This window comes from Merops nubicus, unplaced genomic scaffold (genome assembly GCF_000691845.1).
Source record: "Merops nubicus isolate BGI_N331 unplaced genomic scaffold, ASM69184v1 scaffold33494, whole genome shotgun sequence".
Classification (NCBI taxonomy): Eukaryota; Metazoa; Chordata; class Aves; order Coraciiformes; family Meropidae; genus Merops; species Merops nubicus.
This window is the reverse complement of record NW_008606834.1, coordinates 14,471-33,209: the sequence shown is the minus strand read 5'-3', so window position 1 is coordinate 33,209 and position 18,739 is coordinate 14,471.

Genomic DNA, 18,739 nt, shown 5'->3' with positions numbered 1-18,739 from the left:
AGACTCCAAGGTCTCTGGCAAGACCATAAACTCTGTGCCTGCCACAAGCAATGGGAAGCAAAACAGCAGAGAAGTTCCCTTTCCATCCCCTGAAAACAAAGCTTTCCTGCGAGAGGGATGGTTTGTCCTGGAGTGAAAAATAAACCCAGCTCTGAAAGGAGCTGCTCTATGCAGTCCGCTTTTGGGAGTGAGAAGGAGCCGAGAGGCTCTAAGAGAAAATATGGCATGCTCTGGTCTGTGCCTCCCAGCACTGTTTCAGAGGCAGCCACAAGATCCTCCCTGCGAGCACTAACATGTGCCCAAACTGCCTGGGGAGAAGTTCTTGCAGGCCCTGGCACAGCCACCTCTCCCTTCCCACCGCCCTCCTCTCGTTCTGTGACAGTTTCCTCAAGTTCCTAAACTCTCACTTCTCCTTCCTCAGACAAGTGCACGTAAGGGCTGCGCTGTGCACAGGGAGATAATGGAAAAGGTGAATCATCAAAAACAGGAATTAATGCTCAAATGCCATGTGTGACTTCTTTTTGAATACATTGCATGAAATCAGTGTTTTATATAGATTTTTTCCAATAAAAGACTAGGATGTCTCTAACAACTGAGATAAAAAGCCAACTATGAAGCAGCACCAAAAGCACAAGCTTGGTAGCCATCCTCAATAATGTAACTTCAAATCCCACACAAATTTACTTATTCTGGCAATCTCAAAATCTGTGGAGCAATTACCACCAGCATAATAAAAGATATCAGCACTGATTTTCATGCAAGCAAAAGAGGTTCTGCAGTTTTCTTAGAAGAAAAGTAGATATATTATAGAGAAGGCCTTACATAATAACCTTTTTGTAAAGCTTGGATGGCAAGATGATTCTGTAAGACACTGAAGTCACATGTCATTAATCAGAAATGACAGTCTTTATTCATGTATATTTGACTGAAACTGCATAATTTTAGCCTCCAATAGCCCTAGATAAATGACCTTAAGTATACCACTTTTTCAAATTGACAGTGATTGATGACGGACCAAAAAATTATGAACACAGAAGTAAACATGAAAAATAGATAAAACCTCTAGCATAACAGCTTCTTGTTTTCACTTTTCCAACTCTCCTCCACTCATTTTTTTCATCTCTCTAACCTTGCTCATCATGTTTAATCATTTTCATGCTCCTGCATTTGTTACATTTTGCCTGCAGTGCCCCTACGCTAAACCCTGAGTTTGCTGAAAGATTCATTCAGATAAATGGAATTGATTTCATATTTTCCCATTCATGAAACAAGTCTTTAAAGTTAGAAACTCTTTATGCAGTATAAAACTAAAGAAACGGATTACTTCTAGGAAACATTTATCTACATCTTTTGACAAAACTGCAGAGCACTTACTCACATGAGCAGCATCCCTTACACAACGAGTGGTTAACCAGCCTCACCAGGGCTGCAGCAGCCCTATAAATTCCAGGTCCCTTTTATAAACACAAACCACCTGACTGACCATGGGATAAATAATGTAAATAATGTTCTCTAAGTAATTAAAACCCCACCCTATTGATCTTTTTACAAACCACTGTGTGCTCCCACTAATTGATGAAATAGTGAAGAGAAGCCAGCACCTAATTAAATTCGTTGTGCATAAACTAGTCCTCATCTGTGACAGTAACTGCTGCTGGAATTAATGACTGACCCCATCTCAGCCCCAGCACAGCTGATGCTCTCTAGATGGAGGGGATACAGGTCTGAGCCTGGGATTAAATACAGTTGACTTTATATCTTCCCCAAGGTCTCTGTTTGTATACAAGCTTGAGTTTATGGCAAGCGATTTGGACTAAGGACAGTGTGAAGAAGTATGTTGGGGCAGAGGGGCTTCACCTATTTGCTGACAGGGCAGAACTGTCTCGCTGTGACCCACCAGGATGGGACCAGCTGGGAGGTAGGAGAAGGGCAAGCACTGCCCTGCACCTATTCCCTCCACCCCTGCAATCAGTCATACAGCAAGACATGGTTTCTGATTTCAGATGGGCTTTAGATGGTCTAATCTACAAAACAGATTTCATACCCTGAGCAAGAGGAAAGCCAGTGGCTTACAAAATGTATAAACAATTGGATATACTTTGTAATTCATCTCAATACAAAAAGCTTTAAAATCTGAAGAAAAAATTGGAAGTAGACAGTGGCTCTATTTTTTTCTCTTCAGCTCAAGTGTCGGGCGGTATAAGCATGGTCCAGAAATCACCATAGCCCTGCTCTTTTATTTTGTGACTGAGGCTGAGTGTTGAGTTGACCCATCACACACTGTTTGATTCCCTGTTGCAGTCTGCAGGGCTGAGTGTGTGGCAGTGGTTAGTTGTCCTGGCAACTGAAACACGGTTCTAGATACTGCTTTTATCTGGAGCTATACAACAACACAAATATCTTTTGCCTGTCAGGCTTAAATGAAAAGTTTTGGGGGGGGTTATTTAGTTTTGTGGATATTTTTTCAGATAAATGATTATTGATTTGAGAAAGTACTGGCAGTTGTTATGAAAGTAAAAACAAAGTTTTAAAACTGTTTCTATTGGAGTTAATTCACTGTATTCCAAAGCTTTGAACTGATTCTGGGAGATTAAAACTGCATCATTTCATTAAGAACACACTGGTGCATGTGGTGTTTGCCTGTAGAAAATGAGAGGCTTTTATTGGCACTTTTCTCTACCACGAGAGTGACTTTCGTATTGAATTAATAAGGCTAATATTGCCACTGCATTATCACTTTATGAAAACTTGCTAATGAGATCTGAAAAGGCTGTGTGAAAATATCCCAGTTCTTCCCAACCCCTTTGCTGCTGCTGTCCCGGTGCAAGCTGGACAGCCTGGCCACCGTGGCGCTGGGCAGCAGTACGCCGTGCCATGAGACCCAAACTCTGCCTTTCTCACACTGTCCATCACCTAATGTCATCCCACATCAGGGTCCTCCGAGTTACACCACGTCAGCCCAGCTTAAGGCTTCACACAGTGTAACAGAAGGCGACGTGGTGTAATCCGAAGCAATAAGCTCCAAGGAGCCTGTTGCCTCATTAAACCACTTGTGCAACAGGGCTGGATGCTGCAAAGATCAATACTCCCAGACTTCTGAGCCCTGCACCCCGCTTCAAGGAGGGTCAACACAGGACTCCACACCAGTCTTCGAACTGGGGTGGCCAGAACGTGCTGCAACCACCTGCCCCCAACAGCTGTAGGCAGAGGGAGCGGCTGGAGTACTCCAGGATATACTCTAGCACAGACCTGTTGACAGTTCCCAGATTTCAAAATAAAAATAAAAATAAAAAAAACCCAAAGCAACAGCAACAAAAGTTATTCCTTGCTGTTTACTTTGATCAGCTTCCACTTTGGGGCTGAAAAAGAATGGCACTTTTTTTGTAGTTTTAAGAAAATTGTCCTACTTTGCTATTCCTTTTTCTGAGGCAGAGCGATGATCTGGACATATGCAGGAAATAGCTGCAGTGGTGGATTTGCAAGTGGGAAGATCTTGGAGGCATTTACCATCCAAAGACCCCCAGGAGCACTTTGGGACTAGGAGAAAAACCACAATAGATACGCAGTCTACAGATTTGCAACAGATCCATTAAGAGGACCAGCTACTCCTTACAATAATTGCTGAAGGCCATCTGACTAGTTTGGAAAACACTAAGGCTCCATTTATTCTTCACTTCCAGTTGTCACAATTTTCTACTGGGCCAAGAAGACAAGTAGAAGGAAAACTTAACAAGTCTAGGTCATAATTCTGCGTTCCCTGACACATTTCTCAGATATGGAATTATGCAACGGAGGAATCTGTCCTGGGGTGTCTGCTTTTTTTTTTCTTGCTATAAGTCATGGTTTGTAAAACTGCATTCAATACCCAAAGAAACAAAAAGAGCCCCTTTCTTAGGAGGCTTTCTGGGTCGCTGTTAGCTGAGCGAAGGGCTCTGTGAAGGAAGCAGTGTGCTGTGCTCCAGGGAGAGCTGAATGCCAGTGTTTAACCAGTAGGGATCTGGAGCATCTGAATTTCTCTTTTGTTTGTTCTTTCTTCTTTACTATCTTTTTCATCCAAGTGAAAAGCTTATGGGGAAGAGCCACTATGCAGTTTAAAAACAGACTAGTGAGCAGATGCTCAACTAATCCAAGTACCCACCATGAATTTTTGTTTCTTGTTAGATCATGTTTAGATCATGAGAAGGATGAGGCTGCTACTGGAGTGTGCATGCATGTGTGGCTCATCAGGGCCATCCTACTGCAGGTTTTCATTCAGAAACACTAATCTTGGAGGCACAGCCACAATAACATTAAGAGGAAGCCCCCAGGTCGGGCAGTTCTACTTTCACACTGAGCTCCTGGTGCCACGCAGGTTTGCACCAGCTGAGGTTCACCAACACTAGAGAGACATCTGATGTCCACATGTGGGCAATTAGGACTCATTTCCAAGCTTAAAGCCCAGACCATTTTAGATTTACTGTTTGGTTTCTTTTCACTTCTATGCAAATTGGTATTATTTCACATCACATCTAGGAAATGCGTACACCTTGATCTGAGCACAATGCCAAAGGCAGATGGATCTACTGGTTATGTCACTAATCAGTCAATCCCCAGCACGAAAAGCATAAACAATGTTACATGAGTCAATGTTAAGAAAATATTAAAACAAGGACTCTCAAACACTCTACATTTATTGATCAGGCAAGAACAAGCAAAGAAAGGAGCAAAACCCCAGCACCTGAGCCAGCTTCCAACCTGGCAATTGAGGGACTTGAAATTCCTTAGTCTCATTCACACAAAGCTTACTGAGGCATCACTCTGGCAACATAAAGATACCTCAAAGGGGATATAAATATTCAAACCTTAAGGTCCATTTATATTGCTAGAGGGGGGTAAAACGGCCTTAGGGTAAATGAGAATTAAGATAATAGATTTTAAGGCCAGAAGGGATCACTGTGATTATCTACTCTGACCATAGAGTTTTACTCAATAATTCATTTATTGTATTGATACCTTCTGGTAGCAGGAGGGCATCTCGGTACCATGGGTATTTACTGCACAGTGAGCCACAAGGATATTTTGCAATGAATATACCAAGGCTACACAGTTCAGTGAAGTGGTCTCATGGTGTCCCAGCATTCCAGTCATAAGAGCCAGGTCCCATGTGTTTGGGTTAGATCCCACCAGGCTGGGAGTGCTTAGGCTAATAGTACTGCTTGAGCATTTCAGCTGGGGTACAGCAACAAAAAGAGCAGTCAGGACAGCCACGCAGGGAAAATACTTCAGATGAACTCTTCTTTCAGTGGTTAAGGCAACTGACTTCACACATGTACAGAAGTCACAGCCTGAAACCAGAGACCATATTTATATTAATCCCATCGTTCTGCTGATAGTCATCACTGTTATTGGTGGAAAGAAACATGGTGTAGAAAAACACAGCTCTGGAAAAAAGTGAGAAGGTGGGAAGAGTTCAACTCTGAGCTGGGGGCAATAGTTCTGGTCTGAAACATGAGAGGATGCAGTCCCTGACCTTGGGCTCATCTCCCAGCCTTCTGGGTACAGAAGTTCATATGCACAGCACTCTTTGTGCCCTACATGACCCACTTGTGAAAAAAAAGGGTTCTAAAGTAGGCCCTTACAGAAAAACAGATGCTGCAAGTGAGCTGAACAATCTTGGGTAATTAAATCATAATAAAAAATTTACTTCATTCATTAACTATGGTAATTGACCAAAAAGCAATAGGACACCTGCTATTTTCATTATAACTGCCCTGATATAATTCAGGGTGCAATCTCCATTGTGGAATAGGTCATCTAGATTTAACATGGCTTCAGATTATTGTATTAAACAGCTCGTAAATATCCTCACTTTTTATTTCCAATCACTGCTTTCAACAGAGTTTTACCAGAGAATCCTTAGACCAAGATTTATAACAAACAGCATTTTGCCAGATTTGTGAGTATCTTTTGCCCATTATATCATGGAATGTAGTCTTCATGGATCTCTCAAAGTTCAGTGGGTATTGCCTTCTATTTCCTTTATTTGTTTTTTAAATGTGGTAATGTAGTACCTTACTGTAATTTTTTTAATATTATTTACAGCGTGTTAATACATGAAGCGTCTCCCCTGCAGGGTACAGTCTGAATGACAGACATACTGGAGATGCAAAAGAGGACTTTTATTTTTCAGTAGAGAGGGTTTTTTTCACATCCTGCACAAGAAGGATTTATTGTCTAACCATATGGATGTCAACACTGAGCCATTTCTGTGTCCCAGTCAGACCAGGCTCTTGGTGCAATAATGTATTTCGTCCAAAAAAAAAAATATCACTGTGGCAACTGGCTGCAAAGATCCAATCAAATAAATTCCTCCCAGATTTAATTTAAGTAGTAATAGAGTAGTAATCAGTAACAAGAAAAATAAATAAAGTGAATTCATATTAAAAAAAAAAAAAAAAATTCTGTGGGTTTTGCACCATCAAAACTGCCCCAAAGCTCCTGCGTCGTGTCTTGAGAATTTTAGCTAAGCTTCTTCTGGGTTGTGTTTTGGAAGGACTCTGCTTATTTTCAGTTTCAGCTGTACAAGTTGTACAGCACATTGAATGATTTAACGAAGCAGATTTAGAGTTCAGTAGACAGTGTTCTTTGTTAGATTTTAGTCACATACCAAATTCAATAGACTCTCTGCTGCAGGCATATGTCAAAATGCCAGGAAGGCATGAGACATTGTTGAATATGTTGAAGTTTATTGTTTAGAAAAAATTAAACTTGGTCTCTCATTCAATCTTTAATTAAATAGTCATACTCTAAAGCTCAAAGGACAAAGGAGGAGAGAGAGAATAAAGACAGTTGTTCTGTAAAACACAACAGATATTTCTTTATATCTGTATTGAACAAGTCAGTATATGTCATCTTCTCTGAAAATAAATACAAGCATTTTGGGTGAATGTGTTCCAAGCAGTGAATTACCATCACTACTGCTAGCTATTACCTACATAAGATCATTAACGAACAGACAGCTTTTCTGCATAAACAGAGCTGTGTTTGTTTCCTAATAAGAACTGCCATCATATTCTCTGCTGGTGAGTTTTGGAAAACAAGTCTTAGATCTCTCTGTAAAGACCTCACACAAAAACTGAACAGCCATATGTGATAGCTAGCTAAAAACCAAGTCATTTCTCTGCTCCCTGTCTGCAAATTTGTCCTTAAATATGAACACTGAGCAGACTGTATGTTAGATCCTAGGCATCAGGCTTCAGCATTAAATTGCTTAAGCCCAGAGAGCTGCCAGCACTCTGCCAAGCCTCCCATTTCAAGAAATCTTTTCAAAGGCCACTATTACTGGTTTGACCACAAACCTGCCCAACTGGATTCGGAAAGGGAACACTAGAAAAGTGCTCAAAGTGCAGGCTACCACACAACAGAAAACCAGCAGCCCTTAACCATGTCCCCCTGTGGTGCTGGGAGGATTTGCCCTCTCCAGGGGTCATTGTGGGGAGCACGCTGCTCTCCAGCAGATTCCTTTCTTCACCTGGTTAAATCATGGAAACAAGATTTCAATTTTAGGCCATCCATGGGACATGGTCCTTACTACTCTATATATCATGTTTGCTTAGACAGTAAAGCATGTCATCAACCTATGTTAAAAATAACAATGGTTTTGGCTGCTTTCTGGCATTGACTGTCAAAATAACTAACAACAGAAAAGATAAATCTCTTTTACCCTAGCAATTGCTAAATTGTATGACAGAAGTGCTTTATTCCTGCAAATGTAATGAGAATGGGAAATGGTACATATTCTAGTCCATTAAATTAGTCTTTAAATTGCAATCTTGTTTTCCTTCTTGCAGACCTTATTCACAGTAACTTGCAGCAAATCACTCAGTAGCTCTTTAAACTGAGCGTTTTAATAGTCATATTCTTAATTATCTATTTAATGTCGGTAGTGAAAAATTCCTTATTCTTCTCCACTCCAAAGATTTTTAAAATGCAAACTGAATTTTCACAAGGTTATGACCAAAACATGCACTGTTTCCCTACCCTGAATTGTGCAGGTCAGTAAAGTCATCAGATTAGTGGTGATCAAACAGGAGCCACAGTCTTACAGACAGGACCCTCCATCTGTTCCCATTGAAACTGAGAGTTACTTGGCCAGTTCAGCAAAACAGGGCTGGGTCAAAGCTGAGTGTATTCAACTTTAGTAATATATGAAAAATAAAATAAGGGACTATTCCTAATGTACTTACAGCTTGATAAAGAAAAAAACCTTAGTAGTTACTGTTCAATGCTTGACAATTAGGCTTAAGGCTTAGAAAAGATTATCTTAACTTAATAATAGTAAATTTTCCCACTTATTTAGCCTCCCAGTTTCACAAATTTTGCCCATAGCGTTTGTTCCTGAAACTCAGCTTGGCCTTCCCCATTCTGAAACTTCCCAAAGCCAGAGTAACCCTTACAGTGGCCCTTTAAACATAAGACCTAAAAACAGACATAGCAAAGGTTAACCCAGCCCGTTCTTCAGTGTCCCAGACCAGCTGCTCTGGGACAAGGGTAGGCACAAGACACACACAAGATACTATTTTCCCTGAGTGCCTTCCAGTCCCAGTAAATTTTATCTAGGGGCTTCCTGAAGCAGAAGTGGTGTCTTTGTGTTGATTAAACCTGAATAGATTTTCCCTGATGAGTTTAACCAGGCCACCCTTTGGACCCTATAAACTTTTACCATCCTGTCAGAAGAATCCCAAAAGTTGATTATCTGTTCTGCAAGGGCCATGGGATGAACAGTACAGGTATTTTACAGACAAGGAGTGCAGGATTTAACCTTTTTCATTAATACGTCAGAGCAGGTCTTTAGCTGAGAGTACAGTAACTTTTTTTTTTTCCATTTTTAAGCAGAAATCAACTTTTTTATTTAGTTGAACAGGCTTGAAGTAAATTGTACCAACTCACATTTTCAAACCACAATAGCCAATAATCACAACCCAGATGCCAGGGAGGTGTGCAAGAACCTTTTAAAATGTAAAATAACATGAGTTTTGCAACAAAAAGAAAGGAAATAATTTTCAATCTAAAAGCAGTTGGAAAATTCATTATGTGTACTCATTAAAAGTACCTTCAAGATATCAAGACGGCTTTCTCTATAAATGCCAGATGAATAAGGATGGTAAGTAGCCGCTATGATGCACAAAACACTTCAGTGAACACATTTGGGTTTGATTTATGCTGCTGGGGGATATTTTTAATCAAACCTGGATTGCTTTAAAGAGCTGTATATGGACCAAAAGTGGGAAAAGGATTAGGGAAAAGAATCTAACCTCACCACTGTTTAAAGACAAAAAAAAAAAAACACCCTGCAATACTGATTTTGCTTTGTAACCAAATATTGGGAAGGCGAAGACAGTAACTTTTTTTTTTTGGCATGACAAGCTGCTTAATTGCCTAGGTGTGGAAAGAGAGGCACTGCACTCCCAATACGTGAATGAAGTCATATTTCAAAGGGAATCAACATCAACTCTTTCAACACCACCTACATCCCAAAATTTTCCCCCCAAGCTCACTCAGTATTGTTCACAATGGTTCATGCAGGACTGCACTTGGCTCTAAGTCAAAACGGCCCTCACCTCACTTACAGCAGGCATTTAAGCACAGGTCTGAGTTATAATTCTTTTACATAATCCAAGTATTGAAGCTGCCCTATCAGGATTTGGTCCAATAGCACCAAAGCCATTGAAAGATTTATAAATTATTTCAAGAGGTGATGGCTAAAACCCTACTGGCACTAAACTAAAACCATAGGACAGAAATGCTATATATTATCTGTAATGGATTAATGAAACTGTTCAAGTGCTGGTTAATTCACAGAGGAATCGTCTATCTACTCTGCTCCAAGGACTTGGTTTCTTTCAGTACCTGACCAGCAAATCTCAGCTGCAGCAGTATTTGCAATTTTGCAGATGATCAGCCATTCACCCTGTGCTTTTCCACATTGGAAACCCAGGAGGATGTTTTGAAGAAACAGGTGCAGTTATCAGCACTTAAACATCCTGGGCTTTAATTAATCACCAAGAATAATAGCGACCTGGTTCAGCTTTTCCTGAAGCCACCTGTTTAATCTGCTGCTTCAGTTTTAACAAAAAGCTCTGTAACAAAATTTTCCTCTCGCTTTGCTTTTATAGTGTGAAATCCTTAACAGGACCAAAATAAAACTAAAACATAAATCCTTTGGGAATTCTAATTATTTCTGTTTCCAAGATCTGCAGAAAGATGAGATGGATTATGAGCAGTTACAGGCTTTTCTGCTGTTCTTAAATGTTAATTATGTTTCGTACTCAGGAACATACTTCATAAGGAGCTTAACTTTAAGCATGTGCTTAAGAGTCATTTGATCCAAGAAGAACGAGGTACAGTCAGGATGCTGGCAACTACGAATGGTCTCTTGGTGGTTGGGCCACAGATATCTTTAGCTTGTCTCCAAATGTAAAGAGCAACAGAGGCTGTCAGTGCCTTTGGGTAATTTGGACTGGTTTGACTTGATCTGGGCTTTTATTAGTGTTTATAATTTTTCTGTAATTAAAATCTATGAAAATTAATCAGGTTTTTTCCATCTAAACACATGCTGAATCGGTATCACCTGAACTGCAATAGGATTGGACACATGCTTTTGCAGTGCACACTTAGGGATGAAGTGTTATCAGGCCAGTCCACCAGAGTTAGTGCCCCATACTCAGCCCAAATCCCCCCGTGTCACAAAATCAGCCAGCTGGATATCCCTTTAGTAACACATCTTCACACTCACCAAGCTACACCAACAGGCAGGGTGGCAGTGAACCCCCTGGAACTGCTTATTTTTGTTGTCATTGCCAACCAATTGCAGCAAGTGCCACTTTTATCCTCCTTACCTTGTTGCCAATTACTTTTCAGTGGTGTGCAGAGGCCACTGGACACACCAGTGCCACATTACAATACCTACCATCCTAAAAGCAAACTATCCTTGGACCACAAAACGTTGCAAATACAGCTAATACTTTGCTCCAAAACCAGAAAAACATCAAGTAATCAAAAGTTAAGGATTGCAGGCTGGAAATCATCTTTGTCCTGTCCCTTCTCCTCACCAGGCTTTTAATCTTACAGGGGACACAAAAAGTTTCCTGTATGTGCACTAAACTAGTCCTTTCCAATAAATTCATATTGGCTGTAGCACCAATAAATTCATATTGGTTGTAGCTCTGGCTCTTTTACTGAAGGCATTTGATACCTAAAAAATATTCACTGACTATCACTTGTCTCAGGGACTTCCTGAGAGTCACTTTACCACCGACCATTGCGTGGCTGGGACCAGCTGGATGTTGAGAACAAGCATCAAAACTAATGATACAGCTTCATTTCTGCATGAAAATGAGAGTCCTGAACCAGTGATACCAAGCAGAAGGTGGTGTTGGCCCTTAAGAATGCAGCTTGCCTCATGCCTACGTGTGCACTGTGCCCTGCAGGGACTCTGCAAGCCTCTCACATTATTCCCAGATTAATATTATGTGCAACAAATACAATTCTGGAGGAATTTTTGTTGCACTTAGAAGCTTATAATTTTGAAATTTTTTAATTTTCATTTTCTGTTCCTCTCAGCCTGAAAGCTATTTTATTTCTTCTTTGTACGGTTTCCTGACTTTTATGTACCTGTGTTCTCTGTTGAGACAGTACTGTGTGGTAAGGCAGCAACTACTCCTTGGCAGGGTTTCTTAAAGGTGCAAATATAAACGTAGCATATGTAGTCAGGCCCAAGACGTGTAGATGATAATATACTTAGTCATTTCCTTTTCCCAAGATTACCTCCACTTCAAGCCTCTATCAGGAGAAGGGAGGGTTCATGCATTACCCACCCTCCCACCTGGCAGCACCTGAAATTACCCTGCAGAAAGCCACGTCCCTGCCACAGGCAGGCTCCCACATGAATTGTGTAACTTTCCAAAAAGGTGACCTTCCTCTGTTGCTGAGGTTCGTGTTATCTCAGTCCATCTGTTTGCTTGGTCCTCTTGTGCTCCTGGCTCCCTTGGAATGACCCTGGAGGACTCTGAGTTACTACCCAAGATAAAAAAGATAAGGCCAACAGTCTAGCCAACTGGGACAGAAAGGACTCCAAATCTACCTTTACTACATTTGTATGTTAAACAAAACTCAGGTTCTGTTAGGAATATTATAAGTATTTTGAATTTTTAACAGCTAAGGCACCTCATACCATTAACAGCTATTACAAAGTGTAATTGCACTGTAGTTCTACACAATAAAATGTTATGTAATAACTTCCCAATTACACAATAATAATTGTGAATAATTATACAAAATCTTGGGCTTTTTTAATGGCTACTTCTAACACTGAGTTTGTGTACACTGTATAAACACCATCTGTGGAGACTGTAAGACACAACTTCTGTTTGAGCACAGATATATAAAACTGAATCATCAGCTTTTCATCGAGCCTCCAGTTAAACAGCCATTGTCTGCAGCTTCCTCTGAACTGCATTAATTCAGCAACTCACCCTTTCAGATTCACACTCCTGCTTCACTGCCCCCATGCTCACACACCTCCAGTACTTTGTGTTTGTTGCAAGAAGGTTTACACACATGCCCTGAATGCCTGACTCCACCTGCCCCAGCCCGGCGCGTGTACCACCACATTCTGCCCCAGCCCCTCCATGCAGGGGTATCATTGTGCATCCGTGGCCGACAGAGAGCAGGGGTTTCCAAATTCTTGTTGTGAAAAGCTTTTGAGGTGCTTTAGTAGAAGGCTGCTCGTTGTGAATACCAAAGGAGGGGCTTTCCCCTCTGCAGAGGCCCCTTCTTAAGTATAAAGTACAAACAATGAAAATGAAAAGCAATAAAAAAACCCGAGATCTGGGCTTTGAATGCTTCTTAGGGTCAAGCACTAAACCCTCTTTTGACAGCTACACAACCCACGCTTGTTCTCCTCAAGAGAATTTGACCTCAAGTAAGAAATTGAACAAAGTGTGTATTTTGTCTACAGTGGACAAATACCTTGTGCTAAAGCAACAAACAAACTTTAGATAAACTATACAGATAAAAAAAAAAAAAAAAAACACTCGTAGAAATGAAACTCCCCAATAATTTATGTAATTTTTTAAAAAAGAACAAAGTATTTCTGATTTCATTGACTTTGTGTTGTATGGCAGAAGGTTAATCAAACTAAACTGTTACATTTCTCCTTTGTTATTGATTAACCAAAGTCAAATAACATTATCATTTTGCTTAATGCATTTAAATCATGAATATTTTCCCAGATGCTCTGCACAGTTACTTTTCAGATTTCAGGGGAAGTTGTTTACATGCTGAAGCCTGGAGAGAAACACTTTGCTGTGATAGCAACACATACCCAACAGTTTTCATTTTCTCAATTCAGGATGAAAATTGCTGTTCCTCCCTCTCCTCTAAATTATCTCTTTTTCGGCAAGAATTATTCCTACATCATTTGCAAAAATTACAAGCATGCTCATAATGGTGGCATCTTTGTGACTTCAGCTAAGCCCTGGCCTAAAGGTCCCTGAAATCACCAAGATTATTTCTACAGCCTTCATATCCTTTTATTTAGCCCTGCAAAGTTGGTTTTAATTTTTAATAGATCTGGTGCTCAGTGGAGTTGCTTATGTGAAGAGTTTGGACTAATGGCACCAAAGTGGTGTCCTGCCCTGCTGAAGGGACTGCAGTTATGTGACCAGGGCCAAGAAGATGCAGTGGTCCACAACTGGCTGATCTTGCTCTCTTTGAAATTATCATTCATACCTTGCATTGACTTTTAACACTAGAATGAGGTGAAATGAGATAAGAATGGAGCCTGTGCTGATGGACTCACCCCCACTGCCTGCCATGTCCATCAGCTGTGCCATGGGCACGGGGCCTGGCCCAGACTCCCAATGGGGATCTGCCTGTTGTGCAGCTGCATTGGCAGAGATGCAGAATCACGTAGCAATTAATTTTTGCTGATCAGCAGCTTTGAAAACAGAAAGAAATAATCAGAACAAACTCAGCCAGGGTTTAAAGCCAGGTACAGCTTCAGCAGACTTCAACAGAAGTGTATATGAGAATATTACATTTTTAGTACTATTTTTGTTCAAAGATGTTGAATTTTTCCAAGCCTTGTAGCAAGCACTGGCCGTTTTCTGAAGTGAGGAATAAGGATGCCATTTGTATTGGGATTTAGAAAAAGGAAGAAAAAAAGAAAGGCTGCTCATTTCTTATAGAAACACAAGTATCTCTAAATTGACACTTGGAATCACGTGTATTCCACCAGGAGCTCAAGATGTGCTGTAATACACTGCCTGCTGTAAATGACACTCATAGATTTATCTGCCACAGTGTTATAAGGGAGGTAGTCTGTTTATACAAGGATGATTATCACCAGCTTCACCTATATTTTGCCAGTGCCACAGTATGCTTAGCAGCAATCAAGTCCTTCAGCAACCCATGCTGCAAAGCACTTAGAATATTACCCTAATAATCTCCAAATGCATGCCTCATATTTACATATATTTTAAACACTTTCCACATAAAATTAAGTGCACAGACACATCTAGACACCTCTTTATTAAAAAAAATATACGTATCATGTATGTGGACTATTTATTCATTTCCTTGTGATTATCAGAAAGGGGAGGAACAAGAAGGGGATCTGGAAGAGAAGAAGCTCTTCAGGAGGAGTTTTCCATAGGTGCTGGGCAGGTAGGAGCAGGGTGCCAGAGCTGGTGTGGGGCAAGCAAGCGCTGGCTGCTACTGAGATTAGCAAAGCAGAGAAATGTGGAAAGGTACAACAAGAAAAGTCAGAATCTGTATAACAGAAGCTGGGAGAAACAGGGAATCTACCTGGGTTGATGCCACAGTGCAGCTCCACAGCTGCTTGGTCCTGTGTCACCAAAGTCAACAGCAGAATGCTCACTACCCCATGCTAAGGGCACAAAGGGAAGCACGCTTTCACACGAGGCTGGAACATACACATGGATTGCTCACCACTATCAGTTTATACTTATATATACACACATAGGTCATGGCAGTGGTGAGAGTCCCCTGATCAACAGCTGATACGGCAGAATTTTCAAAAGTGAGGCCTGAGTTTCAGAATAATCAGCACTTCTGAAATTAGGAACAGGAAGGAAAGTAAGCCATAGTACAGCTTCTTATTAATTTTTAAATATCTGTGCTGTATGGTAAGTTCTCATGATTCATGGACCACCAAAACCAATTCTAGAATTAAGCCCCTATAACCACCAGTGAGAAAAGTGTAACACAAGGGATTTATTATTTACGTACTTTATGTTAATACAATGTATATGTTTGTCATCAGCACACTATGGGATAGAGCATTAAAACTAAACAAGCCAGCAGTAACTACACCCTTTAGATTTCACAAATATTGCCAGTAGGTGTAATGGTGCTTTGTTTGCCTTCATTTACTCCTCTGTTTTGTAAATACAAATATTTGGTCAAGGCATATGCTCAGTCAAGAGCTGTGACTGCTGATCCAGGCACAGGTTTTCAGACCTGTGCACAGTAGAAACCCATCTAAATGACTCAGTGCACAAATCACCGGTCAGGTGGTTAACTCTTTACACATTTATGATGATATACAGTTACGGAACCAGCACAAAGGTTGGATACCTGTACTTGGAAACCAGACCTCTGACTTGGTTAGAATTTACTTTAATCCAAGAAAATGCAGAAAATGTAAGTTTGGTTATGTTACTTTTAGGTTCTGATTATTCTTATTATTGCTACTTGGAATTGTTTGGAAAACAAATACAACAGTTTGCAATCAGACCCCTGATCTATGAAAGCACTTGAGCAACTGTATAACGGAGCCTATGAGCAGTCGCTTTAATGAAATTACTACTTATATACATGAATTATCCACTCATTTTAAGTGATTTGCTGGATCAAAGCCTTTCTGTTTCAATTAGAGCAGCAGAGTTAAAGTAATGTAACAACTCCAGTTTGGAGAAAATAACAGACCAAAGTTGGCTGTATCAATAAAGATATTCCCAGAGGGGAAAGAGAATAAATGATACCTGTAGAAAGTACCCATATAACTACACCGCTTCAGGCATAATTATCATTCAACTTTTTTAACCTAGAAGACTCAAATAAATTTCATTTTAAACCCTGCAAGAAAACTCTGTACTTCTTTGGTTTTTGCAGGGGCTGATACTGTTCATGCTCCAAGAACTTGGAGAAACCCCACTACTGAAAATAGCACTTCTACTTTTTAATTGAGGTAAAGAGAGTGCATTATAAATCTCCAGCATAGCTTATTGAAGTGTCAGAGAAGCTCATTCAAAGCAATACATTCTCTTCTGAAAGATTTTAGTATTATAATCAAAAATTCTCTCCCTCAGATGCACCTGAGAAGCATTAACTTCTTGGTGACTTTAAGAACCAAATCCTTTAATACAAACCTAGCTTTTCCCACAGGCGCTTGAAAATATTTAGCATTTTTTCAGTTGAATGCAATTTTCATAATAAAGTAGCTCACTCAGCTACCTGACACCACAGACAAAGACACTGAGTAAGCAGCTCCTGCCAACTTAGAGCATGATCACAACCCCCAGTTACATACGTAAGTAGGCTTTTACACAACCAACTGCTGGAACAATTCAAGTAATTGATGTATTATGTGCTACTGTTATGTATTTTATTCATTACTTGTAACATATGTGTTTTATTCCATAACATCCAGACACAACTCCTGCGTACCCCCCCCCGGTCTTTCAGTCAATCTTAATGGAGGATACAACAGATATGAAATTTCTCTAACATTTTAATTCTACCTCTGTGACCAGTTTTAGGACACCAAAGCAGCCCTTTGCTACTTTAAACCAAATCTGGAAGCCCAATTTTAATTTCTGTGTTTTAGGGGATGGTAATCAGAATGTGCTTAATATAATATCCCTTCTGCTACCAGGTGGATCTCTCCATGCAAACACACATCCCTTTCTGAATGGCACCAGCTCATCACTGCTGACACTGCGCCATACTTTCAGTCAACTGTTCATTTCAGTTTCACTGGCAAACCTTGCAGAGAGGTATGGGAATGAGGTATGTTCTCCTTTGTGCCAAAACACTCAGTCCAGTCTATCAAATCTGAAATGTTCACATCTAACTGCATCTCTGGCAGTTTCAAGGGGATCATTTTAAAACTACAGTGTATTTTGTTCAGTGAAGCCCTACAATGGTGCTGTTTTACTTCCATCCACTTAGCCTATTAATGCAGGCTAATACTGCAAGTTCCTGTGGCAGCAAAACCTAAAGTGTACCAGGAGACTACAGTGATAGATTACATGTACATGCTGTGTCATATCCAATTAACTCAAATTGACTGTGTACTGCATTATGCTGTTAGTGCATGGAAGATCAATAAATATGGAGAAAATCCAACGAGGCTCTCTCCATTCCCATCCAATTCTAGTAGGTCTGAGACAGATCATGCTCCTATGATGTGTACGCTGCTGCTGAAGAGGGCAGGTGGTGCATAGACACCATTCAAACTTGGCCTATTCAATCTAAACTCCTCTAACTTGCCATTCATGCATAGCAAAACACCATCTGGTCCTATTTTGCCTCCAGCAATCACAGCTGACCAAAAACGATAATAACAGCTGTTGCAAAACAAAAGCCAAACAAAGGGGGGAGGGAAAGGTTAGAATGAAGTCCAGTGCTGCAAAATACTCCATGAAGTGAGAAATGGAAAAGGAGGCATTCAAATAGCCAATCCCCATTGAAAAGAGTCAGTGCAAGACTTCTGGTTAAACTTGAGATATTTAATCCATCTGTCCTGGAAACCACAATGGTCAGGTGATAATATAAAATTGAGATTATGTTGCATAGAGGTATTTAAAGGCTTTGTTCTCCATTTTTGAAACTAATGACCCTGTGTCAGCTAAAAATTAAACCTCCTTATGTTCTTTCATCATGTGTCAACCTGGGTTAATGTGAAAGTAGAATGTGGTTAACTGGGGTGATAAAGCATCTGAAGCCTTGGGAAAAGAAGGGAGCAGTTAAGTGCTTGTAAATGATATGAAGGAAAAGATTCTTTAAACTGTGTATGACACTGAAATCATACAGATACTGGATTTTTTCCTGTACAAATTGCACATTAAGCAATTTAAATTAGCAGTTTTATTTATGACCTATGATAGCAAAGTTATTCACTTAGACTCAGGGAATATGAACACTAACTTGCACAGTTTGAAACACAAGATGTTCTGCAATATGCTTCTGTGAGTAACGTGAAATATAATTTTGTAGCAACCAGGGGGATGCTCCAGTTTTTCAAGAATCAAATTTTGATATTTAAAATGTATGGTCCTGCTTGATGATTAAATTTGTTTAACTGCAGTAATTAAAACTGTTTTTCCTGGAATTGACCATCAGTAGTTCAGCAGCTCTTAATCAAATGTGATAAAACCCAGGATTTATGAAACCATTTAATGAGTGTAATAACACCTGCTTCTTGCTGCAAATAGTTGAAAACAGACTTCAGCTGTAATTAACTCTTATCACTAGTGACGTTTTTCCAACGATACTTCATAGGTCTTCAAAATGACAATTATAGAACTAATACACAATTACTGTCACATGCAGTTTAGCAATTATTGCTGAAGACATTTGTCTAAAGGTTTCAAAACGACTATAAAATGGTTCCCTTTGTTATCTAACATTGGTTAAAACTGACACACACCAAAATCTCTCCCAGTCAGCCTCT